Raw genomic sequence first — 27,618 nt, forward strand, 5'->3', positions numbered from 1 at the left:
CTGAGGTCTACATTTTTTTTTGTTTTAAACAACACTGTGGACACCTTTCAGAGACATTGTCGCAGGTAAAAACTCAAAGCCCCCCCCCTCTGTGTTCATAGGTGCAGCAGGGTGGGAGGGAGGGAGGGGGAGGGGTGTGTGTGAGGGGATGTGGGAGGGTTTAGAGCTCTGACGTAGGTGCAGCAGGGTGGAGGAAGAAAAAAAAAGGAAGGGGGAGAAGGGAAACATTTTTTTTTAAATAAACTAGCAAAGATTACCCTTTTAACCCCATATTAACACATACAAGGTAAAAGTATTATTACCTACCTATACAACTTCAAAAGACATACTTAAATGTCATATAACCTTATATTACCACAAAAGAGTCAATAAGTAATATTAACCCACTATTAAAGAACATTACCTTATAGAGGGCATTAATACCACAACAGGTGACCGAAACAAGTCATACTATCATCATTGACTATAATGGCTTACTAGGGGGATAATACAACAGGTGTCACGTCAAAGGGGCAATAGTCTTATCACCCCCTATTGAGCAACATCCTTTATGAGGAGGGCAATAAAACAATAAACAAATAAGTCATAAAAGATAAAAGGGTCAAAGGTCAGATACGTAAAGTCTTATCACCCCACTATTGAGCAACATCTTTTATGAGGGGACAATAAAACAATACACAAACAAGTCATAAAAGATAAGAGGGTCAAAGGTCAGAGATGTCAGAGTGACAGGTGCCACATCAAAGGGATTTGGAGGTGGGACTAAGGTTTATGGGGGTCATAAATCACTCTCTTGTCAGGTACCTAATCTCATTTTGACAAAAACAGTTGTCTTTCTACTACTGACACCTGCTTTTGGTTTCTCATGCTACAATATCAAACAGTGAAATATGTTATATAACTGTCTTTAGCTCTTGGCCCATATAGCAGAAAAAAAGATGTCCTTGAGTAAAAGCTAGAGAGGTGAGAAATAAATCATCTGTTGTCTTTGAAACCTAAAATAACCTGTTTTTCTGTTTCTGTGTCAGACAGCATCAACACCCTTTAAGCTTAAACATTTTGTGCTTTTGTAGATCCACGTTGAGCTGTAAATTGTAATTGTTATATCAATCTTGGACCTAGTCATAGTAACTAGGTATGTTATTAAATTACAGTTTTCAGAGCAAAGAGGCTAATTGTCTCTTTGCTAATTATTCACTTAAAGTGAGCTGACAAAGAGGATTATAATAGATTATAAGATTATAATAGAGTAAGAGGGAAACAATTGAGGTTGGTGTGTTAGTTAATGTAAAGAAATGTATGTGCGTTCATGTGCAGACGTATATATAGTCTGTTAATTGGATAATTCATATCCTGCAAGACTCCTAAAGACGTTATGAGATAATGACCTTTCGACATCTGGAACATGTCCAAATTCAGGAGAACTGACAATGTGTGTGCGTTAAACATGATTAGGGAACATGTTCGTGTGTCATTTAGAAAATGTATATCTGCCCTGTGTTTCTTGTACTTTGTTGGGAGCATTGCTGTATGATTGCTTGAGGGCAGGTAATGTTTCCCCATTGTTGTTTGGTGTTGCGCAACTAAATAATAATGATTCATTTCAACTATGTCTGTGTTTGTGTTTTATTGATTCCTCTCTGTTTCATTCTTTCCTGTTGGATTGCCACAACAGTAATGAACTTGCAATGATGTTAACTGGACAGACTGAAAATGGAAAAACAGACACATATTGTTAATAATAATAATGGATTTCATTTATAACGCACTTCATATTTGAGTTCAAATCCCGAAGTGCACAAGCAGTGAGCATGGAACAAAATAAAAACAGTACACAACATGGTAGAATGAATAAAAAGAAGTAAAAAACATACAATAAAAATAAATAAAAGGGTAGTAATAAATAAAAGGTCTAGGAAAAGGCTCTATTGAACAGATGCCTTTTGAGGCCTTTTTTAAAAGCATCCATGGTCTGTGGTGCTCTTATGTGGTCGGGGAGAGCATTTCACAGACTGGGAGCAGCCGAGCAGAAGGCCCGGTCTCCCAAAGTACGGAGCTTGGTCCTGGGGGGTTTGAGGAGGTTGGATTTGCAGGAGCGAGTGGTCCGCAAGGAAGTATGAGGGGTGAGGAGTTCCTTGAGGTAGGGAGGGGCAGTCCCATGGATACACTGGTGAGTGAGGAGGGAAACCTTGTATTCAATCCACAGTTCCACGGGGAGCCAGTGTAGTGATTTAAGGATGGCGGTGATATGATCATATTTGCGCACCCTCATCAGGATCCTAGCAGTGCTGTTCTGGATGTACTGGAGCTTCTGGATGCTTTTTTTAGGGATCCCGATGAGGAGAGCATTGCAGTAGTCCAGCCTGGAGGAGACAGAGGCGTGGACAAGCTTTTCGGCGTCAGACAGAGTCAGTGTGGATACTATATATATATAGTATTGTTGAAATTGCACCTATAACCTCAGGCTGTTTATCATCTGTTTTGCAAAGGCATTTATTTTGACCATTTTCAGAATGTTAATGCATTTCTCTACGCTAAAATAACATTTGGAGGTGTTGTTATTTATCATGCAATGGTTTTACTCGTCCACGCCACTTGAGATAAAATCGGGATGAATGTGGCTCGTGAACAAAAAAGGGTTTAACAATGCTGCTCTCTGCTCTTACTTTCCACCATTATTAAATAAAAAAATGTCTGCAAAAAAAAAGGGAGATACACACCACTTTAAAAAATAGACCCATTTATTTAGGTGGTAGGTGCAGAAAATGATCTGTCAAAACAGAGTACAGGAAGCAGTCTGCAAGGCCAAAACGATGCAAGATGTGGCTCACTTATCAACTGAATACTGAGATAGTGATCTTGAGATGCAGATTTATCTGGAGCTTCTGGTAAAATCTCGTCCAATTATCTATGAGGGAATCAGCGTTGCAACGTTTGCAGATGCAATGATTTTTTGCATTTGAGATTGTGGTTGTCATGCCTTTGTTTATTTAATATTGCATTGTGTTTATTTGTATATACCTATTTCTGATTAGTATTGTTCTGTTTTAAGCAGTGCTGAATATCTCACAGAAGTCTGCATCTTCCTCTCAGAGGGCTGGCATTTTATAGACTTGTGTTGTGCACATACAGTCTTTGAAACTATATATGAGATTATTCTCCACTTGAAACATTATGTGTCTCAAAAACTGTAAAATGTCATGATAAGTCTATGGTTCCCTTTCACAGAGCAATACATAAATGTCAAGTCTTCCCTGTTGCACAAATTATTTTGTAACATGTTTGTTTTTTCATGGATGTGTCTCATTCTGTTATTTCATGCAAATGAGTAGTTCCTTCACTCGCAAAAGTCTGTCCACAATGTCTTTTACTTATAAGAAAATCTTGCTGGCCTGAATCGTATAATCCTTGCTAACATCTTGTATTTCTTACCCCAAATAAATCCTATTCATAGACCCTTTCATAGCAGACATTCAGCAAGTTATTGCAGAACACATAAATGACAGTTCCAGCTATTATTGCAATGCAGCAATTAGTAATGCTTTGAGTGACACCTTTGTTTGAAAGGCTAGCTAGAAGTTAATATATATCATTATTTTAAAATGAAAATGTATTTAATAGTTGAGTCAGACATTTAGTACAATCTCTTTTTGTGTGTAGGTGCAGCAGCGTGGCTCGGACCCTCCAGCCCTGTCAAACAGAGACAAAGACGCAAAGAGAGGGAGGAACGGAGAGCGGGGCTCAGAGAAGACAAATGTGACCTGGAAGAGATGACGAGAAGAATGTCGTCCTGACAGAAGAGCACCTTTGCAAGATAATCAGCCCTCAGTGAAAGTTAAAATAATTTCTGGTGTCATGTTTAGCTGGAATGAGTGGGTGGGACTGACAGGAAGATTTCTCACTGAGGCCTCCTACTGTTCAATAATTACACTACCATTATCTCAGCAGTAGGTTCAGCACTTATTCTTTATAATCAAAGCATTTTATGAGCCCCCCTTAAATAATGGAAATTATTGAAATGCTTGACATTATAATTATAACCCTAACCCTTATGAAAAAGGAAGGGGGCTATCACATGACTGGGGAGAGAAATGTGCTACCTCACTGTTTAACCCATACAATGAATATGTTCCTTATAACAGCTTTTAAACCCTCTACTGTATATCAAAGCGATATAGCACCATCAAACTGTCTTAAATGGTATTAAATCAAATACATAAACCTGTACCTAACACAGACTTGAGCGTACTGTATAAGTGATTGGTGTATGTTTTCACATTACATGAACAGACAAGTGAATACGAAGTGATTTTATTTAGTTTTCAACATTCAGGCACATGTGTGTTAAGAGTCTTTATTGGCACCAGAGAGAAGACTGAAAAATAAAAACCAGGGCTGTGAACCAGTGGGAGAAGTGAAGAAAATAAACTGGTAATTTCTTTAGGGATTGGCTGCCAGGACCTCTTCAAACCAGGAGTGGAACTCACACAGTTTGACGTAGACCCCGGGGTAGTTTGGCTCGGCACATCCCTGACCCCATGACACCAGGCCATGCACCTCTCCGTCACACACCAGAGGGCTGCCAGAGTCACCCTGGGGATGAAACACAGAGTGTGAGCATGTGATTTATTCTTCCACACACACACAGCTGAGAAGAAGTGACTGTAAGACTCACATTGCATGAGTCTTTGCCTCCCTCCATGTATCCGGCACACACCATCCTGGGGGAGATCATGCCAGGATAGGCGTTCTCACAGACCTGCTGGTCCACTATGGGCACGTTCAAACAATGCAGGAGGGTGGGCATGTACACTGTAACACAAACAACAGAGGACGTCATAGAAAACTCCTAAAAAAACAATTTTTAAGGAAAAGGTTGTCAGATACATCGTAGTGGAGTATAAAGTAAACATATTGGCTTCTAAAATGTAGTGAAGTAGAATTTTAAAACAGCATTTAAATGAAAATACCTAGCTAAAGTACAAGTACCTCAAGATTGTACTGAAGTACTTGAGTAAATGTACTTTTACACACGTTTAGTTTGAAGGTAACAGCTTGCAGGCAGATTACTTTAAATTAAATGTACCTTTGTTTTGTTGCTATAATAATAAACATACTGTACAATTAGCCATCATATTTGTACACTCCCACGTTGATAAGAGTATTAAAAACTTCCCTTATAGGTACATTTAAAACAGATAAAAAAAAATTGCAATTAGTCGCAAGTTATTTATTAAAATCATTTGATTAATTGCATTTAAATATTTTAATTTATCCCAATAAATATAACCTATATAACAGGTCAGAAATATATACCATATCAGGAAGCTGAAGTTCGTTTTTTGTACACGTAACACAATCAAGAATACATTTATTGGGCACTATTTTGTGTTGTTGATTGATACACATCTGGCTCTATTAGTATCAGCTGGATGGATCTAAAAATCTATAAAGCACAATGTGGTTCAGTGAAGTTTCTGGAAAACAATGGAGGTCAATGACGCACAAGAAAAAGCTTTATCAGACTTTGACTTGTTTTTTTTGTTTTTTTTATCAATAAATTCACTGCTGCGTTTGAGCTTTTCGTGGACTTTTTGATAGTGAGAAAGAAATACAGACTCTTGCTAGACTCAGTTAAGCTTAAAAGGTCAACTTTGACACCCTCAGAGGACGATTGTATGGAAAGAAAAACACTGTTAAACCTTGCTGTCCAGCTTTGACCTGGGGAAATGAATGGTTTGAAAACAACATCATGACCTGTTCACTGGGATGGTCTCATTAAAGGTCCCCTATTATACTGTTTTTCATCAATATATTACAGGTCTCAGATATATACAAACATGTCTCTGAAGTGTTTGGCTCGAAATACCAAACAGATCATTGTAGCATCCCATAATCCCCTCTGTTTCAGCCCTGTTTCAAAAGTGCTGATTCTCTGTCTGTTACTTTAGATGAAAATAAGGAGCCACTCCCCACACCCCTCTGATGCGGCTTTCACACCAGCGCTTTTCCCTTTCTAGCTCCCAGCTAGAGCTTTTCTGGTTCAGCTCCGGTTTCCCTTTCCTGCTCCCGCTCTGTTCACACCGCCCAAAGCTGCCGCTGCTGCGTCATGACGTCACCGTTTACATAGCTGATTTTCTCCCCAACGGAGCTCACAACAACAACAACAACGGGGGACTGCGTCGGGTCGATGATCGTGTTGCTTTTAATCATACGAAGCCAGATTAAATTAAATAACGACTTCTCCAACCTTATACTTTTCTCCAGAGTGCCGTGGTTCATTGTTTATTAATGTGTTTCAGCTGCATTTACCGACCGCTGCAGTGCTGGCTGCTCTTCCACGGGAGTTTATTCTCCCGTTAGCTCCGGGTTAGCTCACACAGCTCTAAAGTATTCACTGTCTGACTGTCACGCAAGCAGCTGATACATATCCCCAGTTCCCCTTAAGTGAATGTGTGTCAGTCTGAATTGACGCTGTTTGGCATCACAACGCTGTTATGAAAGTTTCTCTGGTATAACATGGGTGATGTTAGCATAGCAACCGAAGCTAAACTGACTACTTGCAAAGCCGTTTTCTACAGGCACATTTTACCCGCGTATTTTTCATTATGATTCTACTTGTGATAGTCGGACATGACAACCTGTGCAGCCCATGTATTGATTCCATCCGATAGCTGCTATAATACAAAACAAAACGTCTGCCTGCTCTCCACAATGATCAATAACAGCGAACGGATGGTCAAAGTAAGGTACAAATAAACAGAATCACACGAAGCCTGGTTAGTGTTGCCTGACTTTATAAAGTGTGTTTTTTTGTGTGGTTGCCTTCTAGTCACTTTGCTCAGCGCTACTGCTTGTAGGCAGGCATGACGAGACTCTTCAGTCGACCCATGTTCAGGGTAGGTGGGTTTAGTTTCCTGCACGCCTCGACGTAAGCAACGCCGCCTCTTAGCTCCGAAGCTCTTGCCTCTAGACCGACAATTTTTTGGAGCTGGAAGTGAACCGCATTCCGGAGCTAAGAGGCGGCGCCGCTGCGGTGTGAACAGGAAAAAACGGTACTTTTCAGGCTCCAGCTCCGAGCCGGAGCTGAAAACGCGTTGGTGTGAAAGGGGCATGAGAGATATTTGGTTAAAAAGAACACAATGGTGCTCTAGGAGGAGATTCAGGTGATAAGGTATGTGTGTGTGGGGGGGGGGAGGGGGGGGTTACCTTGGTTGGTTATTGGCTAATGGTTACACAAGCCAAAAAATTGTTATGACATCATAAAGTGGCCAAAATCTGATCAGCTCATTTTCAGACAGGTTTTTATATAAATGGATCAGGACAAAAAGTGAGCAAATATTTTTTCCTGAAACTTTCAGAATCTCTTTACACAGAGGGGACACATGTTTATGTATAAAAGACATGAAAAAGTGGATTTTGCATGATAGGTGACCTTTAAGTCTGTTGTTAAGCTGTAAACACATGATAATCAACCCACCCTCTCCTCCAAGGTTGGTGTTACCCCAGCCGGACACAGAGCAGGAAAGCCCCCCATAGGGACAACCTTGTGGGCAACGGGATGGGGGCGACCGCCTCCGTCACCTCCACTGGGTGGGACAGCTTGATCAGCATGATGTCGAAATCCAGAGTCTGGTAGTCATAGCTGCATACAGAAAATACAAAACACTTTAGACGGCAGCTGTTCCTCTACACCGACCGGATGAATGGCTCAGATGCGATTTAGGGTATTCAAAGAGAAGAAGGGGGGGATATTTAAATGTTTCCCTCACCTCGGATGCCAGATGATGGTGTCGGTCTTCATGAGCTGCTCTGTTCCCTCAAACAATCGCAAGTTGTGATCGCCCAGAATGACGTGCATGGAATAGGGACTGAGAGAAGAGGTACAACGTTATAGAAACATGTGAAACCAGTGAAAGCTTTCACTATTCTGTTCTCTCATATCTCTACAACACTCTTAATCTCTAAATGTTCTGCATTTTTCAAAGACTACACTCTTTTTTTAAGATTTAAAGCTAAACACACATGTAACGTGTCTGCGATACTGCTCATTGATTGATCTTTAGATTTTTTTTAAATGAAGAACAAAAAAAGAAAAAAAAACTATAGATCTTTGGAACAAATTCCAAAACGCATATTTTATTTGAAAGTAATATTTTTCCCATCAATGCTTACTTACTTGTACCAACAGTGGGCAACAGAGAGCACCCACTGGTTGTTGATCAGCACCCCGCTACAGAAGTGGTACCCGTAGTTGAGGGAGGCCATGTATGGACGAGAGTGAGGAGAACACTCATAACCGCCAATGATCCTGCCATCTTCACGGGGAACTGCAGCTGTTGCAGCTGTTGCCGCTGTTGCAGCTGTTGCCGCTGTTGCCGCTGTTGCCGCTGTTGCAGCTGTTGCCGCTGTTGCAGCTGTTGCAGCTGTTGCAGCTGTTGCCGCTGTTGCCGCTGTTGCAGCTGTTGCAGCTGTTGCTGCTGTTGCCGCTGTTGCCGCTGTTGCCGCTGTTGCAGCTGTCGCAGCTGTTGCAGCTGTTGCAGCTGTTGCCGCTGTTGCCGCTGTTGCAGCTGTTGCCGCTGTTGCAGCTGTTGCAGCTGTTGCAGCTGTTGCCGCTGTTGCCGCTGTTGCAGCTGTTGCAGCTGTTGCTGCTGTTGCCGCTGTTGCCGATGTTGCCGCTGTTGCAGCTGTTGCAGCTGTTGCAGCTGTTGCCGCTGTTGCAGCTGTGGCAGCTGTTGCAGCTGTTGCCGCTGTTGCAGCCGTGGCAGCAAAAATCAATGCAGGTGTAGCAGGTGTTGCTGCTGTTGCAGCTGTTGCAGCTGTTGCCGCTGTTGCAGCTGTTGCCGCTGTTGCAGCTGTTGCCGCTGTTGCCGCTGTTGCCGCTGTTGCAGCTGTTGCAGCTGTTGCCGCTGTTGCAGCTGTTGCAGCTGTTGCCGCTGTTGCAGGTGTTGCAGCAAAAAACAATGCAGGTGTTGCAGGTGTTGCAGCTGTTGCCGCTGTTGCAGCAAAAATCAATGCAGGTGTTGCAGCTGTTGCCGCTGTTGCAGGTGTTGCAGCGGTGGCAGCAAAAAACAATGCAGGTGTTGCCGCTGTTGCAGCTGTTGCCGCTGTTGCAGCTGTTGCAGCTGTTGCAGCTGTTGCCACTGTTGCAGCTGTTGCAGCTGTCGCAGCTGTTGCAGCTGTTGCCGCTGTTGCCGCTGTTGCCGCTGTAGCAGCTGTTGCCGCTGTTGCAGCTGTTGCCGCTGTTGCCGCTGTTGCAGCTGTGGCAGCTGTTGCAGCTGTTGCCGCTGTTGCAGCCGTGGCAGCAAAAATCAATGCAGGTGTAGCAGGTGTTGCTGCTGTTGCAGCTGTTGCCGCTGTTGCAGCTGTTGCCGCTGTTGCAGCTGTTGCCGCTGTTGCAGCTGTTGCCGCTGTTGCAGCTGTTGCAGCTGTCGCAGCTGTTGCAGCTGTTGCCGCTGTTGCCGCTGTTGCCGCTGTAGCAGCTGTTGCCGCTGTTGCAGCTGTGGCAGCTGTTGCAGCTGTTGCCGCTGTTGCAGCCGTGGCAGCAAAAATCAATGCAGGTGTAGCAGGTGTTGCTGCTGTTGCAGCTGTTGCAGCTGTTGCCGCTGTTGCAGCTGTTGCCGCTGTTGCAGCTGTTGCCGCTGTTGCAGCTGTTGCCGCTGTTGCAGCTGTTGCAGCTGTTGCCGCTGTTGCAGCTGTTGCAGCTGTTGCCGCTGTTGCCGCTGTTGCAGGTGTTGCAGCAAAAAACAATGCAGGTGTTGCAGGTGTTGCAGCTGTTGCCGCTGTTGCAGCAAAAATCAATGCAGGTGTTGCAGCTGTTGCCGCTGTTGCAGGTGTTGCAGCGGTGGCAGCAAAAAACAATGCAGGTGTTGCCGCTGTTGCAGCTGTTGCCGCTGTTGCAGCTGTTGCAGCTGTCGCAGCTGTTGCCGCTGTTGCAGCTGTTGCAGCTGTCGCAGCTGTTGCAGCTGTTGCCGCTGTTGCCGCTGTTGCCGCTGTAGCAGCTGTTGCCGCTGTTGCAGCTGTTGCCGCTGTTGCAGCTGTTGCAGCTGTTGCAGCTGTTGCAGCTGTTGCCGCTGTTGCCGCTGTTGCCGCTGTTGCAGCTGTTGCAGCTGTTGCAGCTGTTGCAGCTGTTGCCGCTGTTGCAGCTGTTGCCGCTGTTGCCGCTGTTGCCGCTGTTGCCGCTGTTGCCGCGGTTGCAGCTGTTGCAGCTGTTGCCGCTGTTGCCGCTGTTGCCGCTGTTGCCGCGGTTGCAGCTGTTGCCGCTGTTGCCGCTGTTGCAGCTGTTGCAGCTGTTGCAGCTGTTGCAGCTGTTGCAGCTGTTGCAGCTGTTGCCGCTGTTGCAGCTGTTGCCGCTGTTGCCGCTGTTGCCGCTGTTGCCGCTGTTGCCGCGGTTGCAGCTGTTGCCGCTGTTGCCGCTGTTGCAGCTGTTGCAGCTGTTGCCGCTGTTGCCGCTGTTGCAGCTGTTGCCGCTGTTGCCGCTGTTGCAGCTGTTGCCGCTGTTGCAGGTGTTGCCGCTGTTGCAGGTGTTGCAGGTGTTGCAGGTGTTGCAGGTGTTGCAGGTGTTGCAGGTGTTGCAGGTGTTGCCGCTGTTGCAGGTGTTGCAGGTGTTGCCGGTGTTGCAGGTGTTGCCGCTGTTGCAGGTGTTGCAGGTGTTGCCGCTGTTGCAGGTGTTGCAGGTGTTGCCGGTGTTGCAGGTGTTGCCGCTGTTGCAGGTGTTGCAGGTGTTGCCGCTGTTGCAGGTGTTGCCGCTGTTGCAGCTGTTGCAGCTGGTGCAGCTGTTGCAGCTGTCTCACACACACATACACACACACACACACACACACACACACACACACACACACAAACAGAGAAAGAGATACATTTGTGTTTTAAAGTTATCTTCAACCAGAACCATTCATCTTTTTTATTTAATATCTTACACTACAGTATGTTTTCTATGTACTGTTTACTGTTTGTGTGTGTATCTTTGTGAATGTGTGTGTTATAGTGTTAATTGCGTTGACTAAAACTATGACGAAATATGTTCTACAACGACCTTTTTTTCCATGACTAAGACGAGACGATGACGAGACCGCACCGACGTCAGTAAACAATAACTGTAACAAAATCATCATGCAATATCGTTGATGAAAAGTGACGAGACGAAAATGTAGTTTACTAATGAAATACTTTGCCAAAATCTCTCTTTACTTTCGTTGACGAAAAAGGAGGAGACGAAATATTATCAAAGATAACGTTACATCTGATAGTCAGTTTTTCTCCCAGCAGTTCCATTTCCGGTGCTGCGGCTGGTCAGCAGTTGTGTGTAGTGATGGGAATTCCCAAACGGCTCTTAATTTGACTACATATCCCTTTCATAATTTAATCAAATTTTGCCCTGTTTTGACAAATGATTTATATGTGTACACATTGCATCCTTTGTAATGAAGTATTCAAAAGTAAAAATGACATCTTTAATATAAATGATTTGCTGTGGCCAATTGTTTTCATTGCATTTACAGATCCTTGTAACTCTCTGATACCACCGAATGTACTGACTTGCTTGTAGAACCACGCTACACAAAGCAGATAGCAACACCTATAAAAACTTTAGCATAGACATTTAAAAAAAAAAGGACAGCTACTGTATCGACATTTTAAAATTGTGTTTAAATAAAAAGCCCTAACAAAACAGCAGGGCTCTATTTCAGTATTAACTAAAAAGTCAGCAAAGCTGACATCAAATCTTTGCTGAGCCTAAAGATGATCATAAATAAATAACATAGAACAAATAAATATATTGCCATGTGCAAAACAGCAGCATCCAACCGTCTCTAATCCTTGGATATGACATGTCACTGCATGCAGCACCCGTAGCGCGGAGATCGTCATATCATTCTGTCTAATATTCCCCCCCCCCCCCCCTCGTCAGCGTGAGTGAGTGACGAGTGGTGTACAGACCCAACGGGTAATAATGGATTATGACGGAAATGTTACGATCCTCTTCGTCAAAATGACTGACAACGATTAAGTCTAACGCCACCACTGCTTGGGAGAAAGAAACAAGGCGATATTTGGGCCCATTTTCGCTACAATGAGGCGAAGAAAAAAAGTGAATGCATTGTTTTATCAGAAGGGAAGCAATGTGGCCATAACACAGCTGGTAAGAACACCACAAACCTGACCAGATAATCTCTGCAAAGCTGCATTCTTAATCATTCAACCTGTGTTTTTCATCAAATAAGGATAAGATATAATCTTATTGGGAAATAATTTTGACTAAAATGACAAATTGTTGGTTTTGGCTAGACTAGTTTGACTGAAATGTTCTATATAATCTGATGACTAAAAATGACTCAACAGTTTTCATTAACAAAAAGTAGACTAAAATGCTCAGACTTTTAGTCGACTAAATCTTGACTAAAATAGTTATTGTTTTATTTGACTAAAATAAGACTAAAATGCTCAGACTTTTAGTCGACTAAATCTTGACTAAAATAGTTATTGTTTTATTTGACTAAAATAAGACTAAAATGCTCAGACTTTTAGTCGACTAAAACTTGACTAAATAAAAACAGGATGAAGGTGACTAAATATGACTTAAACTAACAAGGACATTTGATACAGGACTAAGACTAAGACTAAATAAAAAATAGCTGACAAAATGAACACTATTGTATTACTGTGTATTTACCAGCAGCTCCAATCAGCAGCAGCAGAGCCAGGAGTTTCATGGTGTCAGGTGAATGTTCAGAAGACTCCTGGACACACACCTCGGCTCAAATTTATATCCCAGCAGCCCCACAGTGCTCGTCCCCCTCACCTGACCGCCCCCCCCCGCCTCCTCTTCTCCTCTCCCCCCTATTTCTCTGGACCCAATCTGTGTCCTCACAGTCTTGGCACTCAGTTTCAAACCAAATGTACTTTCTTATCACACTCCTCATTTTGTGTTTGCCCACTTCGGCCCAATCGTAGCGCAACACCCCGTGGTTATGTCATCTGTGCACCTTATTTAAAATGTGGACCAAGGTACGCAGGACCCAAATGCAGAAAATAGGTTTGAAAGCAGGAATCCTTTATTTCCAGAACTAGGCCAGCAAACAAAGTCAAAACTTAAAGTCACTCAGAACATAAACCATTCCAACAACGTTAAGAATCTCACCATGACAGACAGAAAAACCAGAACTTAAATGCACACGAGAGTAATCACATGAACAAGACACAGGTGGGGAGGGAGGGGAAAATGCAGGGGGACAGGAAACCAGAGACAGATCTAGACAGGACAAAATCATACAGCTCCGGAGGACGGGCAGGAAGGCGGCGTAGGCCGCGATGAGGCCCCTCCGGGGTCAGCTGGATCGCCGGAGCACGAGCTGGTGGGAACCCCGGCGGGACAGGAAACGGAGCCGGCGGGACAGGTATAGACGGGACCCCGGACGGAACATGGGCCGGTATCAGCGGGACCTCCAACAGGGACAGGACATGGTATTGGCAGGACCCCCATTGGAACCCCCAAGTTTAAGTTTAAGTGGACTACCTCACTTACAACAGACCACCATGCTTAGCTACTGCCGCTAAAGATTATAAAACCTTTATGACATAAAAAATGAAGAAAAACAACTTGATAAAATATTCCACCCATGGCCTTCCATAGGTTTAAATCGTAATATAACCAAAGCCTTTAATAAACCATTGAGTATTGATAACAGTAGTTTCTTAACTGCTGTTATAGTGTCCTTAGTAGGTCATTATAGTCAACGATGAAACCATTATAGTCAATGATGATAGTATGACTTGTTTCGGTCACCTGTTGTGGTTGTAATGCCCTCTATAAGGATGTTGCTCAATAGGGGGTGATAAGACTATTGCCCCTTTAATGTGAAACCTGTTATAGTGTCCTTAGTAGGTCATTATAGTCAACGATGAAACCATTATAGTCAATGATGATAGTATGACTTGTTTAGCTGTTTATTGTTTTATTGCCCTCCTCATAAAGGATGTTGCTCAATAGGGGGTGATAAGACTATTGCCCCTTTGATGTGACACCTGTTGTAGTATCCCCCTAGTAAGCCATTATAGTCAATGATGATAGCATGACTTGTTTCGGTCACCTGTTGTGGTTGTAATGCCCTCGATAAGGACGTTGCTCAATAGGGGATGATAAGACTATTGCCCCTTTGATGTGACACCTGTTGTAGTATCCCCCTAGTAAGCCATTATAGTCAATGATGATAGTATGACTTGTTTCGGTCACCTGTTGTGGTTGTCTTGCCCTCTATAAGGTAATGTTCTTTAATAGTGGGGTAATATTACTTATTGACTCTTTTGTGGTAATATAAGGTTATATGACATTTAAGTGTGTCTTTTGAAGTTGTATAGGTAGGTAATAATACTTTGACCTTGTTTGTGTTAATATGGGGTTAAAAGCGTAATCTTTGCTAGTTTATTTTTTTTTTAAATGTTCCCTTCTCCCCCTTCCTTTTTTTTTCTTCCTCCATCCATGCTGTCCCTCCCACCCTGCTGCACCTACGTCAGAGCCCTAAACCCTCACACAACCCCCTCACACACCCCCTCCCACCCTGCTGCACCTATGAACACAGAGGGGGGGGCTTTGAGTTTTTACCTGCGACTATGTCTCTGAAAGGTGTCCACAGTGTTGTTTTAAAAAAATAAGTCATCTTTTCAGATAATCTAGTTCCTTTCTCGCAGTAAGGATAAGAATAATTGACAGACAGGGTGTAAAAATCCCCGTACTAGCGAAAGCCCTTTCCTTAAATTTAACAACTCACCCTATACTCTTAACAAAATGTTTTGAGATAACAGGGTCTCCACTATTATACCTCAGGGTTTCTCACACACAAGACTAGTGCTTGTTTTATGTTTAGCTTAGAAAATATATTACTTTACAATAGCATCTAAAGCAGGCAGCTATAGGGGCTAGAGGAAGTATTTTCTCTCAATAAAACGGATAAGATTATATTCTGTAGCAATGAAGTGTAAAGTGAAGGTTCCCCTTAAAAACTCCAGCAGACAGACAGAGGAAGAATCTATTTCGTGCAGACCTGAACATGACAGAGAACGGTAAGGAGGGGGGTTAATTTATTTACAAGTCCCAGTTTACCCCGTAGGCCAAAATTCAAACTAACATTGCGCACACACTACTGAAAACATCTGGCCTTGCGCACACACTACTGAAATACTCCAAAAATTAAACCTCACACACATACTACTGAAAATTAACCTCACACACACTATTGAAATCTTCTCACATTCACTCCTGAACACCTCACACACACAATACTGAAAACATCTGGCCTTGCACACACACTACTGAAATACTCTCACATTCACTACTGAACACCTCACACACACACAACTGAAAATTAAACCTCACACACATACTACTGAAAATTAACCTCACACACACGCAACTGAAAATTAACCTCACACTCACACTATTGAAATCTTCTCACATTCACTACTGAACACCTCACACACACACACACACACACACACACACACACACACACAAACACACACACACACACACACACACACACACACACACACACACACACACACACACACACACACACACACACACACACACACACACACACACACACACACACACACCAGTGTTGGCAGGACATGAATTAAAATGTCGAACTGGGACTTCATTTTAAGGACATTTCGGCCAGGGGTGTAGAGCTATATTTGTTTAAGCACCGGATTGGCAAAACAGTGTGTGCACCAGTCTGCCTTGATCTATGAATTCATGTCCGTGACACTCACAGTATCTGCTGCCCACAGCTGTTTTATAGAAGGAAAACCTCCTTCACTTTAGGAAATCTCTGCAGCACCAGGAGGCAGCGGGAGGGTTAACTCAGCCTCTGAGAAGAGGAGCGCGCAGTGCCTTTCACGCACCGCCTTTCACGCACCGCCTTTCACGCACCACCTTTCACTGTGTTTACCTTCAGAGTCATTAGAAAGGCTAAAGAGCGACTGCAGGCTGATGTGTTTTAACCACACACACCTCTACACACACACACACACACGATTTAAACGCAGACTTTTGTTCCTCCATGTTTCGTTGTCATTGTTTCACTGAGCGGACCCGCACATTTTTTTCAAACGCTCCCTTTTTTGGTCCATCTGCGGCGGTAATAGCTTTTGTGCGCTGTGATGATTCGGCTGTACCTTTAGTAATGAATATTAAATGTTGTGAGGAAATCTTTCCACCAATAATTCCAATAAGTAATCCAAAATGTATTCACTTCAGGTTTACGAAAGTAACTGTAATCAGATTACTCGTTTTTCAAATGTAACGCGAGCAGAATACAGTTACTTGATTTTTGTATTCTGATTACGAAACGCCGTTACATGTATTCACACACACACACACACACACACACACACACACACACACACACACACACACACACACACACACACACACACACACACACACACACACACACACACTACTGAAAACATCTGGCCTTGCACACACACTACTGAAAACATCAGGCCTTGCACACACACTACTGAAATACTCTCACATTCACTACTGAACATCTCACACACACACAACTGAAAATTAACCTCACACACACACTCCGCAAAACATTTTACTGAAAGATTCTCAGTAGGGAATGTGCATGTGTTTCACCTATGTGTGTGAGGGGGATTCTTGCTGTAACGGAAGTCATTGTAATGAAACGGAAGTAACAAAGAACAATGCTACAGTGATACAGTAGGTGGCGATAATTCTCGTCTACTCGTTTGGAAGTCGCCATTAAAGAAGAAGAATGAAACAGAAGGTCCAATTCAGCATGGATTTATAGAGAAACAGCACCGCAGCCGTAGGCTGGACCCTGAACCGAGCAGTCTACAAACTGAGACGGTCTGGTCTATGGAGGTGTTCTTGTTTACATCACCTGGCGCAGCTCTTGAGGTGGCCTAGCAACCCGCTAGCAACATGCACAGCTGCAATAAGCTAACAAGCTAACTAAACCAAAATTGAGCCAGCACCTTTTCTTTTTTGTTTTACATTTATTGCAGTGATTGATATTTTAGGCTGAGAGGACAATGGCCAGTTACATATGGTTGATTAAGCTGTGTACTTCTAACCAACAGGTATGTTAGCATTTGTTAGTTAACAGTAAGTAAATATAGGAGTAACCAATGTACTCCAGCCTGATCCAAATAAGGCTAACCTACGTCTGTTGCTCCCGGTCTGCACGTTTTACGTTGCTTAAGGTAAGTGAACATGAAACTATTCAGCAAAACTTTCATTAATAATCTAAGGTATTGAGTTTTTGGGATAATACTTGCATACAAATCTATAAATGCCTTCAGGTCTCTAAAATTAAATGTTCAATTCAACAGTGGTTCCAGCAGAGATTCACATTTTTGCTTGATTTTAGTTATTGATTTTTTCAGTCAAGTCAAGCTTACATTACATTTAGCTGACACTTTTATCCAAAGCTCCCTGGAGTAACTAAGGGCTAAGTGCCTTACTCAAAGGCACACTAGTGGTGGTGTTCCTGGCGGGATTTGAACTCACAACCTTCCTATCTTCAGCCCACCTCACTATCCATTAGACCACCACTATCCCTAGCTTACATGTGATGGTAGCTAGTTAGTTCTCTTACCTGTGTGCCTCCTCTGCAACCAGACTGTATTAAAACTCTTAAGTACCAGTTCTATCTACTTTAAAGGGGACCTATCATGCAAAATGCACTTTTGTACGTCTTTTATACATGAATATGTGTCCCCGGTGTTCCAGGGAACTCACCAAGTGTCAGAAAACACAACCCTCTCTATTTTCCTCCATACCCAAATCTCTAAAAAAGGGGCTGCAACGGATCTGATAAAAACTGATCCAGATTTGAACACTGTCCTGACGTCAGGACAGTGGCGCTACGGCTATTCAGCCAACTCCACCAATCAGGAGGAGACAGCCACGGCCATTGCCGTTCGAAAGCGCTGGAGACGCTGTAGTACATATGCCAGGCCAGTAGATGGTGCTGTTCTCACAGAATCAGCCCTTACAAAAACAGAGCTCGAAATTGTCAAATTGAGCAAAATGAGGCATGGCTAAAATGCATAATCTGTTTGGTATTTTGAAAAAAAAAAAGTATAAATATGCCTTATATAGGTATGGTCCTACACTATATTATTCAAATATAGCATGATAGGTCCACTTTAAACAATTAAAAAGACAAAATCAACTAAATGTATTGATATACCAATCTTAATTTTTGGGGCCTCTTCTTCTTTTAAATTGAACTTTCAGACGTTAAAATACAGTAATAGTATTGTTTATTAAAACGGCATCCTGTCCTTTGACCCTCACATCGTACAAGGAAAAACTTCCAGAGAAAAACCCACAGTTAATATACCAACACACTCTCACTCCATAAACGCTTGGTCAGGGTCCCGAGGCGTGCAGTTGGGACGCTCCTAGGCTCCTTCAGCTTCATAAACAGACGCAAATAGCTTTCAACTGATTGCAATGTATTCCCATCTGCGGCGGGATTTGACGCTCATGGAAGCACGGCATTCGTTTGTGTCGGCGGCTGTTAAAGGCAATGTGAGCGTCCATTCCCATTGGATAACGGAGAATTGTACACCCGGAAGTAAGTATTCCCCTTACGGTCGATTGATTTGACAGTGATATCTGCACTACTCATCAACTCAAAAACACCAGATTATCCTTGTTGATTAAACGACATTGATAGGTTTTAGTGTACAATGCTTTTGTCACGTTTTCCCCTTCAATTCTGAGAAACAAGTAGTTTTCTATGAGTTTTGGATGGCCGAAGACATTACATTACCCACAATCCTCTGTAGCAACCATAGACTGTATATTGCAACAGGCAACAGCCTCGGTTCATGTTAATTTACAAACTCTTCAACTACAACCGTAGTTATATTTAAAAACATGTTAGAAGGCCTCACGAAATACTTTAATGTAAATTTAAATTTAAATGTGAAGAAATGTGTGTATATTAACTGTGGGTTTTAAAAATTAAAATATACATTATTCCGAGTGTGCTTGCTTTTCTCTTTGAAAGTCATCACATAACGGCATTGTAATACACGTTTCGGCTGCATTAAATATTACATATCTGCCGTAGTTGTCTATTTATAGAGCCCTGATGAGAAGACTTCTAGACAAACAGGAACAACTGCCGCCAAAACTGAAAACTTGACGTGGATCTTAAATATATAAGCAATTAAACAACATCTTACATTTCTTTTCACACAATACGTCACCTTGCAGTAACAACACTAATTCGGCTGACTATTATAATAAAATAAATAAATAATACCAATATCTACCAATTGGATCAAATATAAAAGCTGTTGCCTGTTGCAATATACAGTCTATGGTTGCTACAGAGGATTGTGGGTAATGTAATGTCTTCGGCCATCCAAAACTCATAGAAAACTACTTGTTTCTCAGAATTGAAGGGGAAAACGTGACAAAAGCATTGTACACTAAAACCTATCAATGTTGTTTAATTAACAAGGATAATCTGGTGTTTTTGAGTTGATGAGTAGTGGAGATATCACTGTCAAATCAATCGAAAGTAAGGGGAATACTTACTTCCGGGTGTACAATTCTCCGTTATCCAATGGGAATGGACGCTCACATTGCCTTTAACAGCCGCCGACACAAACGAATGCCGTGCTTCCATGAGCGTCAAATCCCGCCGCAGATGGGAATACATTGCAATCAGTTGAAAGCTATTTGCGTCTGTTTATGAAGCTGAAGGAGCCTAGGAGCGTCCCAACTGCACGCCTCGGGACCCTGACCAAGTGTCGCTCCTGGACGTTTATGGAGTGAGAGTGTGTTGGTATATTAATTGTGGGTTTTTCTCTGGAAGTTTTTCCTTGTACGATGTGAGGGTATGTGAAGATTTCTCACTGAGGCCTCCTACTGTTCAATAATTACACTGCCATTATCTCAGCAGTAGGTTCAGCACTTATTCTTTATAATTAAAGCATTTTATGAGCCCCCCTTAAATAATGGAAATTATTGAAATGCTTGACATTATAATTATAACCCTAACCCTTATGAAAAAGGAAGGGAGCTATCACATGACTGGGGAGGGAAATGTGCTACCTCACTGTTTAACCCATACCATGAATATGTTCCTTATAACAGCTTGTAAACCCTCTACTGTATATCAAAGCGATATAGCACCATCAATCTGTCTTAAATGGTATTAAATCAAATACATAAACCTGTACCTAACACATCCTTGAGTGATTGTTGTATGTTTTCACATTATAGACATGAACAGACAAGTGAATACCAAGTGATTTTATTTAGTTTTCAACATTCTGGCACATGTGTGTTAAGAGTGTTGATTGGCACCAGAGAGAAGACAGAAAAATAAAAACCAGGGCTGTGAACCAGTGGGAGAAGTGAAGAAAAAAAACTGGTAATTTCTTTAGGGATTGGCTGCCAGGACCTCTTCAAACCACGAGTGGAACTCACACAGTTTGACGTCGACCCCGGGGTAGTTTGGCTCGGCACATCCCTGACCCCATGACACCAGGCCGTGCACCTCTCCGTCACAAACAAGAGGGCTGCCAGAGTCACCCTCTTGCTGCTGTTGCAGCTGTTGCCGCTGTTGCAGCTGTTGCCGCTGTTGCAGCTGTTGCCGCTGTTGCCGCTGTAGCCGCTGTTGCCGCTGTTGCAGCTGTTGCCGCTGTAGCCGCTGTTGCCGCTGTTGCAGCTGTTGCCGCTGTTGCAGCTGTTGCCGCTGTAGCCGCTGTTGCCGCTGTTGCAGCTGTTGCCGCTGTTGCCGCTGTTGCAGCTGTTGCCGCTGTTGCAGCTGTGGCAGCAAAAATCAATGCAGGTGTTGCAGCTGTTGCTGCTGTTGCAGGTGTTGCTGCTGTTGCAGCTGTGGCAGCAAAAATCAATGCAGGGGTTGCAGCTGTTGCCGCTGTTGCAGCTGTTGCAGCTGTTGCCGCTGTTGCAGCTGTGGCAGCAAAAATCAATGCAGGTGTTGCAGCTGTTGCTGCTGTTGCAGCTGTTGCCGCTGTTGCAGCTGTGGCTGCTGTTGCCGCTGTTGCAGCTGTTGCCGCTGTTGCCGCTGTTGCCGCTGTTGCCGCTGTTGCAGCTGTTGCCGCTGTTGCCGCTGTTGCCGCTGTTGCAGCTGTTGCAGCTGTTGCAGCTGTTGCCGCTGTTGCAGCTGTTGCAGCTGTTGCAGCTGTTGCCGCTGTTGCAGCTGTTGCCGCTGTTGCAGCTGTTGCAGCTGTTGCAGCTGTTGCAGCTGTTGCCGCTGTAGCCGCTGTTGCCGCTGTTGCAGCTGTTGCCGCTGTTGCCGCTGTTGCCGCTGTTGCCGCTGTTGCAGCTGTGGCAGCTGTTGCCGCTGTTGCAGCTGTGGCAGCAAAAAGCAATGCAGGTGTTGCAGCTGTTGCTGCTGTTGCAGCTGTTGCCGCTGTTGCAGCTGTGGCAGCAAAAATCAATGCAGGTGTTGCAGCTGTTGCTGCTGTTGCAGCTGTTGCCGCTGTTGCCGCTGTTGCAGCTGTGGCTGCTGTTGCCGCTGTTGCAGCTGTTGCAGCTGTTGCAGCTGTTGCAGCTGTTGCAGCTGTTGCAGCTGTTGCAGCTGTTGCCGCTGTTGCAGCTGTTGCAGCTGTTGCCGCTGTTGCCGCTGTTGCAGCTGTTGCAGCTGTAGCCGCTGTTGCCGCTGTTGCAGCTGTGGCTGCTGTTGCCGCTGTTGCAGCTGTTGCCGCTGTTGCCGCTGTTGCTGCTGTTGCAGCTGTTGCAGCTGTTGCCGCTGTTGCTGCTGTTGCCGCTGTAGCCGCTGTTGCCGCTGTTGCAGCTGTGGCTGCTGTTGCCGCTGTTGCAGCTGTTGCCGCTGTTGCCGCTGTTGCAGCTGTGGCAGCAAAAATCAATGCAGGGGTTGCAGCTGTTGCTGCTGTTGCAGCTGTTGCAGCTGTTGCAGCTGTTGCCGCTGTTGCAGCTGTTGCAGCTGTTGCCGCTGTTGCAGCTGTGGCAGCAAAAATCAATGCAGGTGTTGCAGCTGTTGCTGCTGTTGCAGCTGTTGCCGCTGTTGCCGCTGTTGCAGCTGTTGCCGCTGTTGCAGCTGTTGCCGCTGTAGCCGCTGTTGCCGCTGTTGCAGCTGTGGCTGCTGTTGCCGCTGTTGCCGCTGTTGCAGCTGTTGCCGCTGTTGCCGCTGTTGCCGCTGTTGCAGCTGTGGCTGCTGTTGCAGGGGTTGCCGCTGTTGCAGCTGTTGCTGCAAAAATCAATGCAGGTGTTGCAGCTGTTGCAGGTGTTGCAGCTGTTGCAGCTGTGGCAGCAAAAATCAATGCAGGTGTTGCAGCTGTTGCAGGTGTTGCAGCTGTTGCAGCAAAAAACAATGCAGGTGTTGCAGCTGTTGCAGGTGTTGCAGCTGTTGCAGCTGGTGCCGCTGTTGCAGCTGTCTCACACACACACAGACACACACACACACACACACACACAAACAGAGAAAGAGATACATTTGTGTTTTAAAGTTATCTTCAATCACAACCAATCATCTTTTTTATTTAATATCTTGCACTACAGTATGTTTTCTATGTACTGTTTACTGTTTGTGTGTGTATCTTTGTGAATGTGTGTATTATAGTGTTAATTGCGTTGTTACGAAATATGTTCTACAACAACCATTTTTTCCATGACTAAGACAAGACGATGACGAGACGGCACCGACGTCAGTAAATAATAACTGTAATGAAAAGTGACGAGACGAAAATGTAGTTTACTAAATAAAAACTTTGCCAAAATCTCTCTTTACTTTCGTTGACGAAAAAGGAGGAGACGAAATATTATCAAAGATAACGTTACATCTGATATTCAGTTTTTCTCCCAGCAGTTCCATTTCCGGTGCTGCGGCTGGTCAGCAGTTGTGTGTGGTGATGGGAATTCCGTCTCTTTTTAGTGAGCCGGATCATTTGGCTCGGCTCACCAAGAAGAGCCGGCTCTTTCGCCTCCCAAACGGCTCTTCATTTGACCACATATACTGTACCTTTTATAATTTAATCAAATTTAGCCCTGTTTTGACAAATGATTTATATGTGTACACATATATCACTTAAATTATTCAATACATCCTTTGTAATGAAGTATTCAAAAGTAGGGATGCTCCGATCGATCGGTCACCGATCGAGATCTGCCGATACTCACTCTCTACCGATCGATCGGTGCTCTCTAAACATGCCGATCGCGAGGGCCGATCGCATGACGTAAAATACATGACACTTTTCTCTGTACGCGGCAAAACAAGCTCGCCAAAATGGCTTCACCGGTCTGGCATTATTTTAAGGTGTCCGAAAAAGACAGTAAAATAGCGGTATGCAACGTGTGTGTGAAGTAGAAATCCTGCAGCTCCACCCGCTGTGATGGGCGGTGTGAGCGGAGCGAAACACACAAGAGTTAGACCTAACACACTTAGCTATTTTATCTACCTCTGGAACAAGCTAAACTAGTTATAAATATGTTTATTCTTCACTGTCGGCCTCACACATTACTGGATCAGCGAGCTGCATGAGACGATACTGACGGGCTGTCAGGAGAGGGAGAGAGGGGGAGAGAGAGAGGGAGAGAGGGGGAGAGAGGGGGAGAGAGAGAGGGAGAGAGAGGAAAAGAGAGCGCTTGCTAATTTCTCCCGTGGTATTATCCAAAGTGAATGTAAACTTGAATAATATACATAATTTGAATGTAATAATTAAGTTGATTGTTGTTTGTGGAAGCTCCAGTGAATGAGCCCCATTAACTGAGTTTTAAACATCACTTTAAATGGAAGATTTAAAGTGATGTTTAAATCTTCCATTTAGGCCCCGCCCACTCGATCGGATCGGCGATCGGTATCGGCAGATACTGATTCCGGCTATCGGCGATCGGCTATCGGCGATCGGCTATCGGCGATCGGCGATCGGCCTCAAAATTGGCGATCGGAGCATCCCTGTTCAAAAGTAAAAATTACATTTTTAATAGCAGGGCTCTATTTCAGTATTAACTAAAAAGTCAGCAACAGCTGACATCAAATCTTTGCTGAGCCTAAAGATAATCATAAATAAATAACATAGTGAAAATAAATATATTGCAATGCTCAAAACAGCAGCATCCAACCGTCTCTAATCCTTGGATATGACATGTCACTGCATGCATGCAGCACCCGTAGCGCGGAGATCATCATATCATTCTGTCTAATATTCCCCCCCCCCCAACTACACGAGTTGTGGACAGACCCGACGGGTAATAATGGATTATGACGGAAATGTTACGATCCTGTCCGTCAAAATGACTGACAACGAAAAAGTCTAACGCCACCACGGCTTGGGAGAAAGAAACAAGGCGATATTTGGGCCCATTTTCGCTACAATGAGGCGGGAAAAAAATGTGAATGCATTGTTTTTTCAGAAGGGAAGCAATGTGGCCATAACACAGCTGGTAAAAACACCACAAACCTGACCAGATAATCTCTGCAAAGCTGCATTCTTACATTAATCATTCAACCTGTGTTTTTCATCAAATAAGGATAAGATATAATCTTATTGGGAAATAAGTTTGACTAAAATGACAAATTGTTGGTTTTGGCTAGACTAGTTTGACTGAAATGTTCTATATAATCTGATGACTAAAAAAGACTCAAATGTAAACAGTTTTCATTAATAAAAAGTAGACTAAAATGCTCAGACTTTTAGTCGACTAAATCTTGACTAAAATAGTTACTGTTTTCTTTGACTAAAATAAGACTAAAATGCTCAGACTTTTAGTCGACTAAAACTGGACTAAATAAAAACTGGATGAAGGTGACTAAATATGACTAAAACTAACAAGGACATTTGATACAGGACTAAGACTAAATAAAAAAATTGCTGACATAATTAATACTATTGTATTACTGTGTATTTACCAGCAGCTCCGATCAGCAGCAGCAGAGCCAGGAGTTTCATGGTGTCAGGTGAATGTTCAGAAGTCTCCTGCACACACACCTCGGCTCAAATTTATATCCCAGCAGCCCCACAGTGCTCGTCCCCCTCACCTGACCGCCCCCCCCGCCTCCTCCTCTCCTCTCCCCCCTATTTCTCTTGACCCAATCTGTGTCCTCACAGTCTTGGCACTCAGTTTCAAACCAAATGTACTTTCTTATCACACTCCTCATTTTGTGTTTGCCCACTTCGGCCCAATCGTAGCGCAACACCCCGTGGTTATGTCATCTGTGCCCCTTATTTAAAATGTGGACCAAGGTGTTACGGCTGGAGGGCAAGGCACGCAGGACCCAAATGCAGAAAATAGGTTTAAAAGCAGGAATCCTTTATTTCCAGAACGAGGCCAGGCAAACAAAGTCAAAACTAGGCAAGGCAAAACATAAAGTCACTCAGAACATAAACCCTTCCAACAACGTTAAGAATCTCACCATGACAGACAGAACAACCAGAACTTAAATGCACACAAGACTAATCACATGAACAAGACACAGGTGGGAAGGGAGGAGAAAATGCAGGGGCACAAGGTGAACACTATCGGGTAATCGGAGCCGGCGGGACAGATGTAGACGGAACCCCCGACGGGACACGCGTAGATGGGACCCCGGACGGAACATGGGCCGGTATCAGTGGGACCCCCAACAGGACAGGTGTCGGCGGGACCCCCAACGGAACAGAACAAGGAGTTGGCAGGACCCCCGGCAGAACAGTAGTCGGCGGGACCCCCAACGGGACAGGATATGGTGTTGGCAGGACCCCCATTGGAACCCCCAAGTTTAAGTTTAAGTGGACTACCTCACTTGCAGCAGACCACCATGCAAGTGGTGCAAGACCACTGCCGCTAAAGATGATAAAACCTTTATGAAATAAAAAATGACGAAAAACAACTTGATAAAATATAGCACCCATGGCCTTCCATAGGTTTACATCATAATATAACCAAAGCCTTTAATAAACCATTGAGTATTGATAACAGTAGTTTCTTAACTGCTGTTAATTCATCTACCTCGGATGCAACAGACCACCATAGCTACTGGCGCAAAAACCTATAAAACCTTTATGAAATAAAACATGTACCAAGAGGAAAAAAGATAACAGTAAGCAATCATCTAATGCTTAAGACTGTCTCATAAGAATGTATTTGAGAGCAAACGTGATGTATACAGTTTGCTTGAGGACAGACAGAATATTGTAGCTCACCCTATGATGAGAGGAAACATTAAAGCACATTTCCCTACCGTTCAAAAGGATTTGCCAATCTTTTATAATGGCTGCTGGATCCTTTCCCTCAGTTAGGAACCATCCTAAAAAGCGAGTGAAGCCAGTATAATGTTGGCAATGCACTTGATGGCTACATACTGCATGAAATGACTGTATAGTATTCAAAATCCAAAGCCAAACGTGTCCTAGCTAGTTATGGTTACTGTAGTATGATAGCACTTATGGCAGATTATTTAAAACTAATAGATGGTGATGTTGGCCATTTAAAGTGGACCTATCATGCTATATTTGAATAATATAGTGTAGGACCATACCTATATAAGGCATATTTATACTTTTTTTTTTCAAAATACCAAACAGATCATGCATTTTAGCCATGCCTCATTTCGCTCAATTTGACAATTTATAGCTCTGTTTTTGCAAGGGTTGATTCTGTGAGCAACAGCACCATCTAGAGGCCTTGCATATGTACTACAGCGTCTCCAGCGCTTTCGAACGGCAATGCCGTGGTTGTCTCCTCCTGATTGGTGGAGTTGGCCCAATAGCCGTAGCGCCACTTTCCTGACGTCAGGAAAGTGTTCAAATCTGGATCAGTTTTTATCAGATCCGTTGCAGCCCCTTTTTTAGAGATTTGGGTATGGAGGAAAATAGAGAGGGTTGTGTTTTCTGACACTTGGTGAGTTCCCTGGAACACCGGGGACACATATTCATGTATAAAAGACGTACAAAAGTGCATTTTGCATGATAGGTCCCCTTTAAGGTAAACATATTTACAGAAAACATGTAATTTGATAAATCAAGCTGGAAAAGAGTGATGCTATATACAGTACAATCAATAATGCATGTTTCTGATAGTCTGGAGTCACTAATACATCGGTGCTTTTTAACACATGATATAAGGCTGAATTGGGGTGTTTTTTGTGTCCCTTGAAAAGATAAGCCAACAAAAGTCTATTAAATGTTCATTATCTCAATTTGTTTTAAAGATTTTCCTAACGAGTTTGTAGTTTCAAAACACATGTTTAAGTCTTCAATACAGCAAGATGTTCCTTTAGTAAGCTATTGTCCCATTTACAGTACATAGACAATAAAGGACGTGCATGGCTTCCTCTCCTTAGACCTTAATCCCTTTTACAGTGTTTTATTTGGTTAATTAAGGTGTATTGTAAAATGTCTTGTTTCAGTATTGGGTTATACCTAGCTTCAGCCTCTTGTGTCATATCTGCTTCCAAAAAAACTACATGTCAATAGTCCAAATGCCAAACTCTAGGCTTATTCTGCAATCCACTGACTTCACAGTGATTATGTCCAATTCTTATCTAAAGTGTATTGTGCTTTTCCTTAAACACACATTGCCAAACAACCTCTCAATAAGATTTCCATCAAAATAAGACACACAAACTGTAGCTTTTACCAGTTAAC

General features: G+C 43.5%; 1 protein-coding gene and 1 pseudogene across 1 annotated transcript in view; one reads left to right on the forward strand and one right to left on the reverse strand.

The window, feature by feature from the left end:
- The window catches only part of LOC117474902 (trypsin-2-like), a 265,664-nt gene that overhangs the window by 11,701 nt on the left and 226,345 nt on the right, over nt 1-27,618 (forward strand). The gene's annotated exons all lie outside the window — the stretch shown is intronic.
- LOC117474916 lies at nt 4,302-8,371 on the reverse strand (annotated as a pseudogene).

The sequence above is a fragment of the Trematomus bernacchii genome, unplaced genomic scaffold (genome assembly GCF_902827165.1).
Source record: "Trematomus bernacchii unplaced genomic scaffold, fTreBer1.1, whole genome shotgun sequence".
Lineage (NCBI taxonomy): Eukaryota > Metazoa > Chordata > Actinopteri > Perciformes > Nototheniidae > Trematomus > Trematomus bernacchii.